This window comes from Ylistrum balloti, unplaced genomic scaffold (genome assembly GCF_031769215.1).
Source record: "Ylistrum balloti isolate Yb309-2 unplaced genomic scaffold, AGI_CSIRO_Ybal_v1 Utg369672, whole genome shotgun sequence".
Lineage (NCBI taxonomy): Eukaryota > Metazoa > Mollusca > Bivalvia > Pectinida > Pectinidae > Ylistrum > Ylistrum balloti.
This window is the reverse complement of record NW_026781917.1, coordinates 602,501-618,553: the sequence shown is the minus strand read 5'-3', so window position 1 is coordinate 618,553 and position 16,053 is coordinate 602,501. Positions and strand designations below refer to the sequence as shown.

Below are 16,053 nucleotides of genomic sequence, written 5' to 3'. Positions count from 1 at the left end.
AAGTAACGAAGTAAGATTTCGTTATAAGCAAATTAAAATAAGCATGTCAATTAAGACTATTACATTGATTGAATATTTATTGTAGTGTTTTAACCATTAGCCTACGGTTTCTATATGTGTCAGGTTGCAGTATATTGTCGCTTTCCAAAGTTAGCAAACGATGCCATCAATAAAGTATTGATAACTAATTAATAATATCTTTAAAAATAACTGTAAATAAAAGCGGAGCTATCTCATTTGTACTTATTTCTAACAGAATTGAAATCTCTAGAATTCATTTTAAACTTTATTTACTTTTCCTTTTTTAGTGAAAGACAATAGCCATTATATCAGACACCAGGAAACATTATTGATATGGAGTTTTTTCTCTCTCTATTCTGAGTTGCTTTCTGTTGATAAAACATGCTTAGGTACCAAGTAATGTAAAACGCATCTAGCACAAGGATGGCACAAATCAGTTTCTGATACGTAAGCACTCTAGAACACATTTTCTACTGAAATAAACAGAAACAGCATTCTACCAGACTTAGAAGAAATTACCGCATTTTTCCACTCCACGACCATTCCTTTGACTGCGTCAAAATACATGTAGCACAACGAAATTATCAGGTCATAAATGAAAAATCCACTGGTCATTCTGAGTATATAGATCGTTATGTTTATATACATAATTTCACGAACCCTTAATACAGATGTTCATTACATTATTAATACGAATATCTTTACCATTTGTATTTACAATACACATATCTTTGAACAGAATGAGAATAACGGAGCCACCAAGTATTCTAAAGAGCTTGAAAAGTGTTCCGTTGCATATTTCTCAGAGACATAGAATATTCATTGATAAAATCACCATTCTACACTATGTAGTTGAAATGGTATGATGATTCATGGATTGTAAATAACATTTCAAATTTCGCTTTACAAAAGTTTATCTATTTGTAAGGTGGTCGCCTCTCCCACTGCTAGATTTGGACCCATTAAATTGTCGATAACAGTAACACAAACAGCAAAGACATTTTAGACACAATACCAGTTTCCTAATTCACAACACAAATTCTATGAAACAAAGATGAAATATAGACAAAATAAAGATTTACACAGAGATCCCTAAAAATGTACAAAGAGAATAAAATGCTTGACCATAGACACCCGTAATGTAAATATGCATTAACCAAGAAAAGCAGTGTTATAACGGAACTACCGGGTATACTAACGAGCCTCAAACATGTCCAGTTGCATATTTCACAAAGATACGAATATTCATAGTTGAAATAAATACAACTTCACAATAATTTTTGTCATTCTGAATCTCTCCACTCTAAATAATTGCTTTCTTTCGACGAGCAATGACAAATCGTTTCATTGGTATAATAAGATATAGAAATTGAGTAATTCGCTTTCACTTTCTTTTATCCGTCATGATAGCTAAATGCAAATTAAAACGCCGTGTGTGTTTTCTGCTCTAGCGTTTCCAAATACAATAACATACCAACGGCTGTGGTCAAGTAGGTTTGATAACGTAGATGGTCATCATTTTCTAAATAAACTTTACTTGAACAGGTAAAAACAAAAAACAAACCAAAAGAAAACACACACACACAATACATGCATAAAACAACGTTAGCGTAAATCTGGCAGTGGCGTCTTTTTGTTTCCTGCGTTCTGGCATTTTTCTCCTCGATTCTGCCGCTTTGATCTAAGTTTGTTCATATGAATTTCAGCGTTGAAATACGCCGTGTGCAGCAGACGTTTTGGGGCAGTGTCAATTTCATACTGAATAATTGCATTTTCGTTTGTTAATCCTTTATTCAGTACAATCGGAAAATGGTTGTATATTTCAGCAGCATTCCGGTCGTAATACATGAATGTAGAATTCGCAGGAACTTCGGGCGCTGACAATACCCTACCGGATTTTGACAGAGTAACTCTTAGGCGGCTGAAATTCATCACAGGCACAGATGGCGATACTGTGTTCTTCAGGTGAATCAGACCATAACGTTCTTCTAGGCAGTTTCTTCTCTTTTCCAAATTTTTCTCTGGAACAACGTCTGACCATAAATGTGTCCTATTATTTTCCTCTAGGAGATAAACTAAAATTCGGCAATGGTCGACACCTAATCCATAAATAGTCATTAGTCTTGTCGCGTAGTCTAGGGTAAGTGTGCCTCGGAATGCTCCAACTCTTAGATTAAATAAAAAAAAAATCAACAAATGTTTGGTTCTAATATCAGGTAAGAATATGATATTTATACTTGTTTACTGAAACGACACATAAGTGGATTGCAACTTTGAGTCCCTAAAGTCTACTCCTTACCCGTATGCCACATTTCACTCGGATAGTGGTAAGTTAAAATGCATATATGCACTTTTGAAATAATCACTATTATTATTAAACTTACGAAATTATTAAATTATGATAAAGTGCATACCCTCATCTAGATTTGACATTTCTATCGATAAATTTTGGTTTCCCTCAGTCGCCACCTAGGTTTCAAAATCAAGGTCTTTAGTATCACTGATCCGTCTTGCTTGTAAAAGGACAAAACAGTCGTCGTATCATGCAGTTAATTCATTACTGCATCTAGTTCTTAATATGTAAAGAAGGGTGCTATTCATATTTGTGTCTTTTGGTAGACATTGCTAGTGGACGTTTTGCTGTAGCCGGTATACCTCTTTTTAAGCCATTTTAATAATGTCACGGCCCAAAATATACAAATATACTTGATGATGTTTCAGAAATGATCAGATATATAAAATTTCTGTTGAATTAAAGGGCTAATGCCCTCCCTATCTAGTTTTTAAAATCTGCTTTGATCATTTTTTGTTTTCCTCCCAGTTGTCTCCTAGGTTTTAAACTCTAGGTTTTTACCTTCACTCTCGAGTCTTAGAAATATGCAGCTAACACAGTAATTAAAGGTACTGTATATAATTCTAAATTTACATTGAAAAAATGTGTCCGCTAGCGTGTCTTTTGTACAATCTTTGATAAACGCTGTGCATTTCTTCAAAATTATTGTTTAAATTTATCGTGTCGCATAATTTTCCTAAATTGCCTAAAATCTGTATGGCATGCTACAATGCATTACCACTTTACTCAACTTTTCTGTTCAGATAGCATCGTTAGTTTTGGTTTGAATACAAGCAGAAACATATTACAAACTTACCCTGAAAATGTTCCCACTTCTGTTTCATATACCCTATCTTCTCCAACTTGCTCCTTCGGAAGTTTTGTCATTTTTGCATCATCTAAAACTGTCAAACTTCCTTTGTCATCGCAATGAAAGAAATGTGTATCAGAGGATTCGTCTTCGTTGAACAAGATATCCAGCTTCAGACGCAGTTTGACCGGTTTTTTGAAAGGCTGAGAGTGGTGGACGTACACAATATCTGAAAGACTGGAAATGATCGGGTCGGATCCCAATTCGTCTTTTAATCTCTTTTTCTTGCATTCGCCTTCAACGGATAGTGTCTATATGCAGAAAAAAACACAATATGTATCACTTAGGTATTCATCGTTTTATTATTTGTAATCGAGACTTGGAGCTAGAATGTATTAAAAAGAATTTCAAAACGCTATTGTTCAGTAAAAGATTTTACAAATATCCGACAAGTGAATGACACCTTTTATTACCAATTAAGGAATGCCTGAATTGGATCGGAGCCGAACTTGGTATAAGAATAATAATATATATATATATACTAAGAAAACGTACGCTTATAGATATTTTTGTGTTTTCCCTTACTGATCCTTCCGGGAAAGAGATTCGTTGATGAGTGGAAAAGCTATTTTTATACTCGTATCCATCTGAGGGTACGACGATCTCTTCTTGCATATACCGCATCGTAAAATATATAGTTTCTGTTGTACAGGCATTGTAAACGTCAACCTGTACTTTGCTACTTCCATCCTGACGAAGAGAAAAACATGCTTTATGATTGTGAAGTGTCGCCGGAAGGAACAGATATAATTTCGTATCTATCGATTCAGGTTCTCATGCTAAAAAACAGCGACCCGAAAAAAACATTAGGCGGATCTTTTCACAAAGTTTACCTGACTTCACTGGAAGCAATGCGAAATATTCAAAATAATTCATATTCAATGTTTGCAGTAAAATTTTATATGAAGTTTTGCACAAAGGTTAATATGTACTCTAAAAGTAATCAGATCTAAAACACTTCTTTGCAATTAAATGTAACAAGTGATGCATTGTAAAAGAAAAGACAATGTTCTGTTTCTCATGTTATCTGAGCATCTTCTTTGTCTTGTTAGCGTCTCTATTGTTTATAGAGTAGAACGAGTATTGTGTCTGTGCAAGCGTGTATGATTATCTTGTATATGATGTATCTCAGGAACCCTTTGTTAGGAATTTGTTTCTTTTGACACAATAACATTTTACTACAACGATGAACACCTGCTGAGATCATGATTAATAAAGGTTAAAAGTCAAAGGTCACCCTCGACTACTTTGATCCATGATCAAGGGTGTGGTTTATGTTTATGTGAACCCCTGATCAATTTGTTTTTATCTATTATTATGAATGAGGCAAAGACATAAGACTTGAATCTAATATGTGATACACATATTATAGCTTCTCAAAGGAGAATAGAATTTACACTTGACAAGAACTGACATTCTGTTGAGCTGACAGCAAACAAACTTAGTATCTGACAGCAACATTCGACAGAGACATTAATAAATACAAACCACTTGCTCTATTTCCGTCTTCGTCCACTGGCTTCCATTGTACTGATGAAATGTGTAAATAACGAGATTCTTAGCGATTTCAACTTCGAGAGTTAGAGTTATGTAGTCAATATTTTTTTCCTGGTCTGTCTCGTCGATTTTCGTATGAATACACACAGTGTCCTCCACATTTTGCGTATTATGCTTAAAATTCACAGATCTGACTGGATGCAAATCTGATTCGTTTCGAATTTGTTCTGTGGTAGGTTCAGAAACTTCTTCGATGTTCTCCTTTATTTCAAGGAACTTTGTATTAAATATAGTTGAAACGAACATTTCATCATTCTCTATTCTTAATTCTGAAAACCTAGCATTTCGTTCCTCGTTACTCCACTGTGTCATAGTCACGGATGCTTTCCTGAAAGGTTGAATGGTAATATATTATTATATAATATAATTTATACTTTAGCCGATTAACTTATAAATTATAATACATAGCCGTTGTTTTTATTTTCGATCATTTCGTGTGGATATTTTTACCTAACGAAGTTAAACAGTTAAAATTGTTAGAAACAGATTCATTTAGCTAAAGCTATCAACGATATCAAATGTCAACAAAATACATTGAAAACAAACAAGAAAATTGAAGCCCACAAAATATGTGATCTTGCAATATCTATGCTTATACAAACCTTATATAATAGAATATCAATATAAAAATCTATATTATAAATATCCAGTGATAAACTTCAAATGTTGTGTCCAGATTCCAGGGGCACCAGGGGCATTTATAATGCTTTATACCTGAAAACACTGCAAGCAGTATGTATTATAAACAGGTTGTACATGTAGGAAGTTCTAACTGAATGAGCCTTCGAGGTTTTTGAATAGTTACACTGGATACAAATATACAAATCGCTCGATATTTTTCTTAGACCTATCAAATAACTAAACGTTATCATGTTGACTTAGTACAGTTCCTCCACGTTAGTTACTTAAGGCATGAAGACTTTGATTTATAGTGTGCATGGTTATGTAGAGGAATGTTTAAGCCTCGGTATATCACAGCGTGTGTTTGTGGGTTTTTTTTTGTTTTTTGTTTTTATGTGTATAAGAATTCGATGTGATCAATGTGGTGATCGCTAAATCGATTCTAGCGTCTTATTGATTCCTGTTCACATTTAGAGGTCACGTTTTTATAGATCAAAACAACCATTTCGGAAAATGTCCATGTTATTGTAAATGTTTAAGGCACACCAAAGTTTTATCATTACAATATTATATATTTACAGATCATTGACATATGAATTTCTAGGTTAACAATTCTCAAAACCTGCAAAAAAATAAGGGAATTATATAGAATGTTTTATGTTACAAAACGGTCAAATGTCACATTGAGATGACATTTCATTTAAAGCTATATTTGCATCAGGTAAACCAAGCCTCAATAGAAAATTAAAATACTGTATGATATATATAGGTGCATCATATAATTTACTTTCCAAAATTGCATACGATAAAAAAAGTCTTACCTTTGTTTCTCCTCTTCCTCATCCTTGACCTCTTTCGAGAATTTGGCTCCATTCCGTGGTCTAGGGTGAAACATGGACCCAAAGAATCTTTACTTAATCTTTACCAAGAAATATGCATATTTTAACGAAATATGTAATCTATTATCTCACAACTGATTGATTAAACGACATGCCAACAATCACATAAAACATAACAGAAAGCTGAAAGAAGAAAGCAACATACAATATGACGTTAACAATAAAATGTACAAAGGTTTGAGATTCTCACCCTTGTGTCTCCTTGTCCTTGTCACTGCTCTTGACTTCAACCCCTTCCTTTGTTCTAGAAAAAAATATGCTCAGAGTTATTTACTGTGTTTGTATGTGGATATGAATGTGCAGGTGAAGACATGCTCTCACAAAGACTTGATATTAAGTGGAGTATTCATGAGATAATTGAGTATACATGAAACAGATAACATGACGAGTATCGATGGTCCTGATAAGTGGTATTAAACAAAAATATGTCTGGTGTACGTGAGTACATATGACAATAAAAACAACAACGAGTATCTCTGACCTTACAGTGTATATAGTTGTTTAGATAAAGAAATACGTTGTATACTTTTTTCACATAGATTATTCTAATAATGGAAGGAAATAAAGGTAATTGAAAACAAAAAACTTACTGTGCGTTACCCATTCTTCACCACCACCATTAGAAATATTATCAGATATTATACCTAGAATGTAAAGAAGTCGTTTTGCTAACATGGCTGAACGACAAGTTGTTACTTGAAATTAATGCAATAGTAGTATAGCTTCCAAGTTTTTATTTCAAACGTAACGGTCATTGAAATAACATACGTGACCAGGAAATAATCTGGTCAAACAATGTACATACATACTTAACTAAAAAAGAAACGCACAATTAAATCATGCAATAAATAGTCTATGATATTTCAGTATTTGTACAAACATTTATATCAATGTAAGGGATAAGTCTTTTAACAATACTGTAGAAGAAAAGTCTGTGTGACATCACTCGTGTCATCAGTAGTTATTCAAAGTGGGATATCTTCGAAAAACAAAATTACATTTCAGTATCTTTAAAGGAATGTTGTTCCATTCTTGTGACAATGCTACAATCAACTGGGCGCGATTAGTTTGGGGGAGGAGGGGGGACGTTTCCTAATACGCCTATCCAGTTCATCTCACAGATGCTCAATGGGAGACATATGAGACTATATGGGGCAATTCCAGCGACAGAACGTTGTTTGCCGCGAGGAAATCACATCAGACTCTGTTAACATTTGGTTGGAGGATCTGGTCTCTGTATCAAACGGCATCGAGGTTTGGATTCAGGATAACTATCGCGTTCAATCACTCATGCGTCGGAGAAACGCTCACCGCGTCTGCGATATACCCTGTTTCTTCCGTCTGAGCGGTACAGACAGAATCTTGATTCGTCGGTGAACATCGCACGCCTCCAGCAACGCATCCCAAATCCATTCGGGTCATGTCTGCGCAACCAGTCAGGACGCACTTGCCGCCTCCATGGTGTCAAAAGTGGTCCGACATAGGGTCGGCGCACAAGGCTTCTACGTCACCCAAGCGGTTCCTGGCAGTTTGAACACGAATGGGTCTACCGTGAGTACCTTAGGTATGCGACACAGTCTCTACAGCAGTCTTGAATATGTTGCACAAGTGCGACAATTGAATCGCCCTGTCTTGTGCGGTCGTTACACGCAGACATCCGCTCCTATGACGATCGGAAACTAACCCAGTATTATGTAAACGTGTATAGAGATGGTTAATTGTACACAGGGCAACACCAAACTGTCATGCGACAGTAGTTTGGCTATAGTCATCCATCAACATCGCAATTGTTCTACCCCTCTGAATTTGCGTAAAGCGTGGCATCTTGGTCAAAAATTATTGTGGCTGAACTTAGAATATCTGTTGAACTTTTTGCTTGTCTTAGTTCAAACTAAAGTGGTCTTCATGCAACTCGGTTTGGTTTGCACTGAATATCCATGCAGTTAAAAACCATAAGAGTAGGAAACCCCGAGTAACCGGAGTAATTGCTTTAATAATGCTAAATAAGCGTATACAGGATCAGAGTTAATTCATTGGTGATTTTAGTCCCTTTAACCTGTTCACAGTGAAATCCGTTTGTATATAGTGTGTTTCATTCATATGCATATCTGTATATACTTTGACCTTCATAACAAATAGTTGATATGGTTTCGCGTTGCACAAATAAGGTGCACTGCAGTGGGGAACATTGTGCGTTTTTCTGTTGTTGAGTGTACTATGTATTAATTAACATTCGAATATTGATAAATGACTTTATTTTCGTCTAAACGACAGCTATCGATAATAGATATGCATTAAGTGGATAAAAGATCGAAATAAATAATTCTAATTGACGGGAAAAAAAACTAAAACATACTCGGATCTGCAAGACCTCAATGATTTTATACATACACATGCGAAGGTTTCTTTATTGTTTTTAGGTAATTTTATTAGTGGTATTGTTTTATGGTACGGTTTTCTCTTGCTATACCAATTAAATCTCACCTGCAATAGTCAATAATGGTCCAAGTTAAAATCAAACAATGTTTATTGTTTCTATATAGAGCCTCTTACACTGACACAATTTTTTACAGCCGTGGCATAAAAAGCTCAAACTACCTCCTCCAAAAGGAGCTTTTTTATTTTGATGCTCTCGACATTATCGTAGTGACGAATCGTTCATTTAAAGGTATGATTTTCCCGGATCACTATGTATATTGACATGAATTGTACAAATAGTTCAATCAGACAAAGTACAGTTAGAAATAGGTGCTAAATTCGGTCCAGCGTACATTTAAATATGCTTATGGTAGATGTTAGTCATTGAATATTAAAGAAGAAAAAATCCACAGGAAACAAAATAAGGTTAGACATTTATACTTCCAGAACCTTGAAATTGGTTTCCTTTGTATAATCTCACTAACTCGGTTTCAATGATATCTAAGTCATGGTATATATCTTTTGTGATGCCATGACACATGGAATTTGTATAGAGAATGCCGCTTAATTTGTAGCAACATGTTTTAGTTACAAGAACAACTAAAGGCTGATCATTGTTAAAAAATAGCATGTAAAACAATTGTAACAATGCAAGATCACATATCTTCATATTCCAGTATATGCATAATGTTTGTCGACATCAGTACATTTTACTTCTGATATTATATAACAACAAAGATAGCGAACAAAGTACAAATTAGAGGCATCAAAGGACAAGATATGTAGCCTAGATATTCCTACAGATTTTTAAAATCTGTCCCGTAAAAATAAACAGTAGAACTTAGTTTTGATTAGATATTTAATTACATTATGGCATAATTTATATCGTTTTCTTAAAATCAGGTTGATTCAGGGTTCCAGACAGTTATGACCTAAAGGCCGTGAAAACAGTCAAAGATCTTTGAGCTAGCCTCTTCAATAGTATCAAAATTTACCTATCTGCGCAACGTGAAAATGGTATGATTGTTAAGATACTATATTCACATTCATAAGAATAAAACACACAAAACAGTTTCTTTATAACGAAAATGTAATTAAGAAAACAAGGATAACGTTTCCCTGCAGAAACTGCTTTTAGACATGATATATAAAGTATTCATCTACCCTAATCGCATTCTTTATATGAATTATAACGATATTAAGTAGATATAAAATAATACCTCTTTCACTTTTTGCAGGGTACAGTTCCTTTCATCACATGTCTGTCATTATCTCTTCATAGTATGACGTTCCTGTAATCATGTTCCCTAATGGTAACAAATCACTTCCTCAATTGCCTTTGTTATCAGCGCGATTATACCACTCTTATCAACCTGTCATTGACGTGACCGTCACCAGGTAGCATACTATGTTAAACAAATTCGTGAAAACAGGAATGTCTGAATATTGATTTTGTTTCGTGTTTTGCAATTTTGTGTATGGAGTCGGGCTTGGTGGGGTCTTAATACACTGGATGAAATCAACTATAAAACAACAGAAAAGTTTAACATGCAGTAGAATACGAATATGCTTCATTCATTAAGCTAGCCAAGACTGTCAAATGACCTGGAACAGTCTATTACATAGAATTAGGGGCGCTCTATCCGAGCTTTAAACATCTCAATAACAGTAAGTATGTCACATTCATTGAAACCAAATTCTGATTATCTAAGGCAATGGGTGGAGTCTACTGAAAAGAGACTTATGTATGTTTCTGCCAGTATAACTGGTGTGAATACATAAACTTTCATTATTTTAGATTGATATACATGTAAGAAGATAAGATAACGCCTTGATGGGTTTTAAGCATCAATTACGCTTCCTGGTTCCGATTGAATATTTTAGCAACCGTTATCTATAAGCAAAACCGTTTTCTAGTATTTTTATCGTTATGGATGTGTTATCGGTTTCCAATGGATACTAAAGGACCATCTTTACAAGGTGGGTGTTGTCGATTTAGCAGAAGATTTTTATCTTTCGGAACACATGTTATTATTACCCTTGTATTTTTTCAGGAGTCTATGTGTAAATCTGTCTTGTTCATATTTGCCCTAGGTTTAAGGAATTTGAGCTTGAAATCCTTGATGACTGAACCTATTATTATCAGTGATATTTGTATATAGAGTAGGCTCTCGCTGTTCCTGTCATATTGGACGATTCTGTTTATGCAATTTATGTTGAAAGCAGAATCATAGGATATCTTGTTAGTTCTGACTCATTGTCGTCTGATTTACTCGATCATTTCCGTAAGGAATGATATTTCGTTGTCTGAAGATAGTTTCAGATGCAACCTACCAACATTTACATCGACCTGTCCGACTCTTCGATTCCTTAGGGCCTGGGGCTATATACGTGGCTGTGAATGCTGGATGTATCATTCTGCTGATATAGTTGGACGTGTTTGATGCTCGTTAGTATACCTGTTGGTTCGTTACCATGTTTCAATTTGGATAAGTGCCACCACTTCTTACATGTTTGTAGCTTGATTTAAATTTAGATTTCTTATCTTTAAAATAGGCACACAAAGAAAACCCTTAATACAGAATTGACAAAGATGCTTGAGTAATGGTCATAACAGACAGTGTGGGGTCGGGATGGGGTGGAGGTAAATGTGCTGTTCTGAGATATAGAGATACTTTAAAATTAGCAATCTGGCTATTTAGGTCTTATTTGTAGTTAATAAGCTTCATAATGCCAAAGATTCAAAATATATCGGATGTCAGGTTCATTATTTCATCTCAAATTGGAGGATGAATATTTACTATGGTATACAATAAATTATATCAACATCGTGCCACTATCTGAGTCAATACACTTGATTTCAATACACCAAATTTGTTGTAGAAAATTTATAACTGTGTTATGATAATCATTATTGTCTAGCATGTTTGTGCGTTTTCCATTTTCAAACACTAATTAGAATATGTATCACATGTAGATAATTAAACATAGAAAGGATGAGACAGTCTAGACGGAGAAGAAGGGTCAACAATCTCCTAAACAGAACAATATCAAATATCAACAATAAGCTGGATTTATTTGAGTTACAGTTCGACCATCTATTAAGACAAGGAATTAAATATGGTTCATGCAACGCTCCCATTTGACACCCCATAACTGTCTATATTTAGTGTATATATTTACGAGACCAGAGAAAGAATTTGTTTACTCATCGTAAATAACAGAGAATGTGTTAAACAAAATTTCACTTAAAGGTTTTATATAAGATAAGAGAGAACTGGCGTTAACTGCGTTAATAAAAACCAGGAGGGAGGTTCTTATGGAGTGGTGGTCGTGTTTGAAAGCAGGTGAGGCGTTTCAGTTTTTCTAGACTATGATCGTTTCCATATTTTTTTATTGCTAAGTATACAATAAAAACAACAATGCAATGACAAGTTTTAGTTTAAAATCGTTCAGGTCACATCGTCCACTGAGAGGGTAAAATGACATAAAATTTATCGATTAGATTATTCTATATGTGTATGCCTATTCATTTTTAATTTTACATGTAAAGACTGTTTGTTCAAATACAATATTGTCAATTTTGATGTGGTATTCAATGTTTCCAGTTTGTTTGTTAACTTGTTTGTTTGTTTGTTTGTTTATTAAGGTAAAATATATAAGGTGTTGTCTTATTTGACAATATGGTTATTCATACATAAATATATATTGCTCAGCAGTTGACTTTTTTTCTCAGAAATTATCGAAATAAATGTACTATTCATTATTAAACGATATTAAGTAGATATAAAATAATACCTCTTTCACTTTTTGTACTATTCATTATTAAACTCCTGTAATCAAACAAATCACTTCCTAATTGCCTTTGTTATCAGCGCGATAGTCATTGGTGGCTTTTAATATTGATTTTGTTTCGTGTTTTGCAATTTTGTGTATGGAGTCGGGCTTGGTGGGGTTTCCAGTTTGTTTGTTAACTTGTTTGTTTGTTTGTTTGTTTATTAAGGTAAAATATATAAGGTGTTGTCTTATTTGACAATATGGTTATTCATACATAAATATATATTGAAATCAAAAACCTTATCAAACTTTCAGGATTGTGAAATCAAAAACCTTATCATTTCAGGATTGTCAGACTAAGCCGTAAATGAACCAAAAACTCGTTTAAATCGAATTGAATTGTGCGACATATTGCTTATCGAATTAAAATTAATTAACATCAGACTTCAATCCCGAACGTCGATATTTTTATTAATCTTTTGTCGTAACTTGACTATGCTGCGAATCAACTGAATTTACAAAGCAGCGCTGTTCACGGGGTCATATTGTTGTTTGTAGTTTTGTTTTCGTTTATTGATTTACATAAATCATGTTACTTCCTTGTAGGAGCTATTTCCCTACCTAAGTTGAAGATATTATGGGTGCGAGAGTTATTTCCCTTCCTACGTAGAAGCTGTTATGGGTGTGGTAAAGATAACAATAATTTTTCAGCAAGTACCCGAATCACTCCTTGAATGTCCCATAGAATACCATCTATCAATACTTTCAACTGAGACCTATCTTGCACATACCTTGAACATGTGTAATTTGTTCTGATGTATGTCGTGTATAGATCCATGTGAAAGGCCTGTTGCTTCTACTAATTCATATATAGTAATGCCATGGTTCTCCATCATTAGTTCGAGCAGTGTAAATCTTTCCGGGCTAATACTGGTTTTCAAGGTCATCTGCTGGACTTTCTCTGTTACGCAGCGATATCTTCATCTAACGTTTGGCTGTTGCAGAAGAATGGCAAGGCTTCCTATGAATGGCAACTATTCAAAAAATGTTATCCTTTACTCAGTTGTTGTTTAATAATTTAGATCATTGGGATATGTTTCTCCAAAAAAGTGATGTAAGTAATTAAATGCAGCCGGCAATATTTCCCATATAAAATAGTATCTAAGACAGTGATTAAAAAACATATGAACTATTGGAAAACGTTCATTTTCAATATTTATTATTTTATATGATTCATTGATGATTAGTTCATTGTTTGGAATTCTCGATTATTTCATCATTACTGAATACATCTTGTGTATTGTGACCAATCAAGAACTTGGACGTTGTTTTGACCCAGCACAACAAACCCTGGCAACATGGAACCTCGCATTGTCCTGGTGCAATGTAAGGTCACGTTGAGCGATAAGAGGTAGGACATGTAGTCTCAAGACCTAATCCCTAATCAGGCCTTGAGATATCCCTTCCCATACAATAACAGACCCTCCTCCAAATATGTCGCTTTCCGTTACGCAAGCATCAGAATATTGCTCGATAGACACGTTGTCGTCCATGTGGCATGTAACACGTGAAGCGAGACTCGCCAGTGAACAACACGCGTCTCCAATGGACCAAACAAAACCGATTAGATGCATGTGCAGGCAGCCATTGTTGAAAGCATGCAGCGTTGGGCGGTGTTATGTTCGGCTGAAGTTTAACTGAAAAACAAATTTCGCCCACGTGTCTTAAAGTTATATTACAAAAACCGAACTTGCGTTTCTTTTTTCCGCTAGTATATATTAGATTTAAAGCATTTTCAAATTTCCCATCCAACCGGAAGGGTGCGTCAGGCTAAAACATTTTGGTGTCATTTCATTCTTAAGACAAATTCAGTTTTAGGGTTGTAAATGTTTATCATATATGTTATGTTTAACTGCACCATGCAGCCATTTCGTCCATTTAGAACTCGTAAGTGATGCTAAGGCTTTCATTTTCAAACTTAACAGGTGAGAAAACCGAAACCGATTGAAAGAAATTTCAAAATATAGGTTGAGAGGTACATTGACTTAAACTCAATTAAATTTGTCGTGTTCTTATATCTGATTATTTCAAATGAAAGGAAATTATATGTGTATGAATGAGTTGAAACTTACCGTACATCTTGGGGAGCAGTAGCAGTTTTAACGCTCGTAATGTTGAAGATAGTGATTGAGGCACACAAGTTACACAAACATTAAATCGATTTGGCAAATATGAGGAAAATATCTATCTACAGTTTCTTAATTGTCTTAGCAAAGGGAAACGTGATGAAATAAACAAAAAGGCACATTTGTAAATAAGGTTGCAAATAGATATTGTAATTTAATTTCCACTAATGATTATTTGACCTTGTAATTAGTAAAAATGCTGAATGTCAATACAATGATTTTACGAAAATGTGTAAAATACGTCATAGGGTATATTTGAACCAGACATAAGTCAGACTGTAGACTTTTTATTATTTGAATGAAAAGAAAAATTGCTCGATAAACCCACGGTGAACATCACATGGATCTCATGTAAGCGCTTTGTAATCATAGATTGAACCTTAAAATATAGTTTTCCTTACAGTGTAGAATGGATACATGTTAAGAAATGTTGATCTGGCAGCATTGTATATATTGCAGACTCACAAAGACAGCATGGCTGTGAAAATGAACCATGTGATATCTGCTGCCATTGACTTTGGAACAACATTTTCTGGATATGCGTTTTCAACAAGGGACGACTTTGCGTTATCACCACACAAAGTGTCTGCCATGACATGGACGGCCGGTTCTGGGTGTTTGCAGTCACTGAAGACGTCAACATGTGTGCTGTTTAGTCCAGATAAGAAGTTCTCAAAGTTCGGTTATGAAGCCGAGGACCAATTTTCCGAGCTTGCGTTAGAGCGGAAGGAAAAAGGATGGTATTTTTTTCGTAGGTTCAAGATGGAGCTATACAAAGCCAGTGTAAGTTACGACTTTCACATAAAGTCTTAATTTCGATTGACGTTATGATTATTTACAATATTATCATGTCTGTCAATAGTATATCTTAAATCCGTGCTGTTGTTTCCTTCAGAGAGTAACAGCAGATATGAAACTTAAGTCTATAGACGGGAAAATATTACCCGCAATAAGTGTCTTCTCGGCTTCCATTGGATACCTTAAGGACCATACCTTAAGGACCATTTATTGCGCACGTGTTCTACCTAGGGACTTGATCTACTGCCATGTGATATACAGTGGGTTCTCACTGTTCCTGCCATCTGGGACGACTCTGCTAAGCTCTTCATGAGGAAAGCGGCAGTAAAAGTGAGCATTGTTATTCAGATTTCATCTTTTATCATGAAAAAATATCTTCTTCACATCGGTAAGCATACATCGGTTCATCAGGTTTCGATGACCTGAATGGCACCTTCAAAATGACCAGTGAAGTGAATGTTTATTCAGATAAACAGTGTCCGAGGTAGTAATATGATTGATAAGACGTTAAGGCTGCGTATTATAACCTACTTGTACACAGGGCTGTTTTAGATGAAAGCTTTACATCGTTAT

At 34.7% G+C, this 16,053-nt stretch overlaps 1 pseudogene; it reads left to right on the top strand.

Moving 5' to 3' along the window:
* The first annotated feature begins 15,156 nt into the window (after positions 1–15,156).
* LOC132562342 (heat shock 70 kDa protein 12A-like) overlaps positions 15,157–16,053 on the top strand; it is a 2,853-nt pseudogene continuing 1,956 nt past the window's right edge.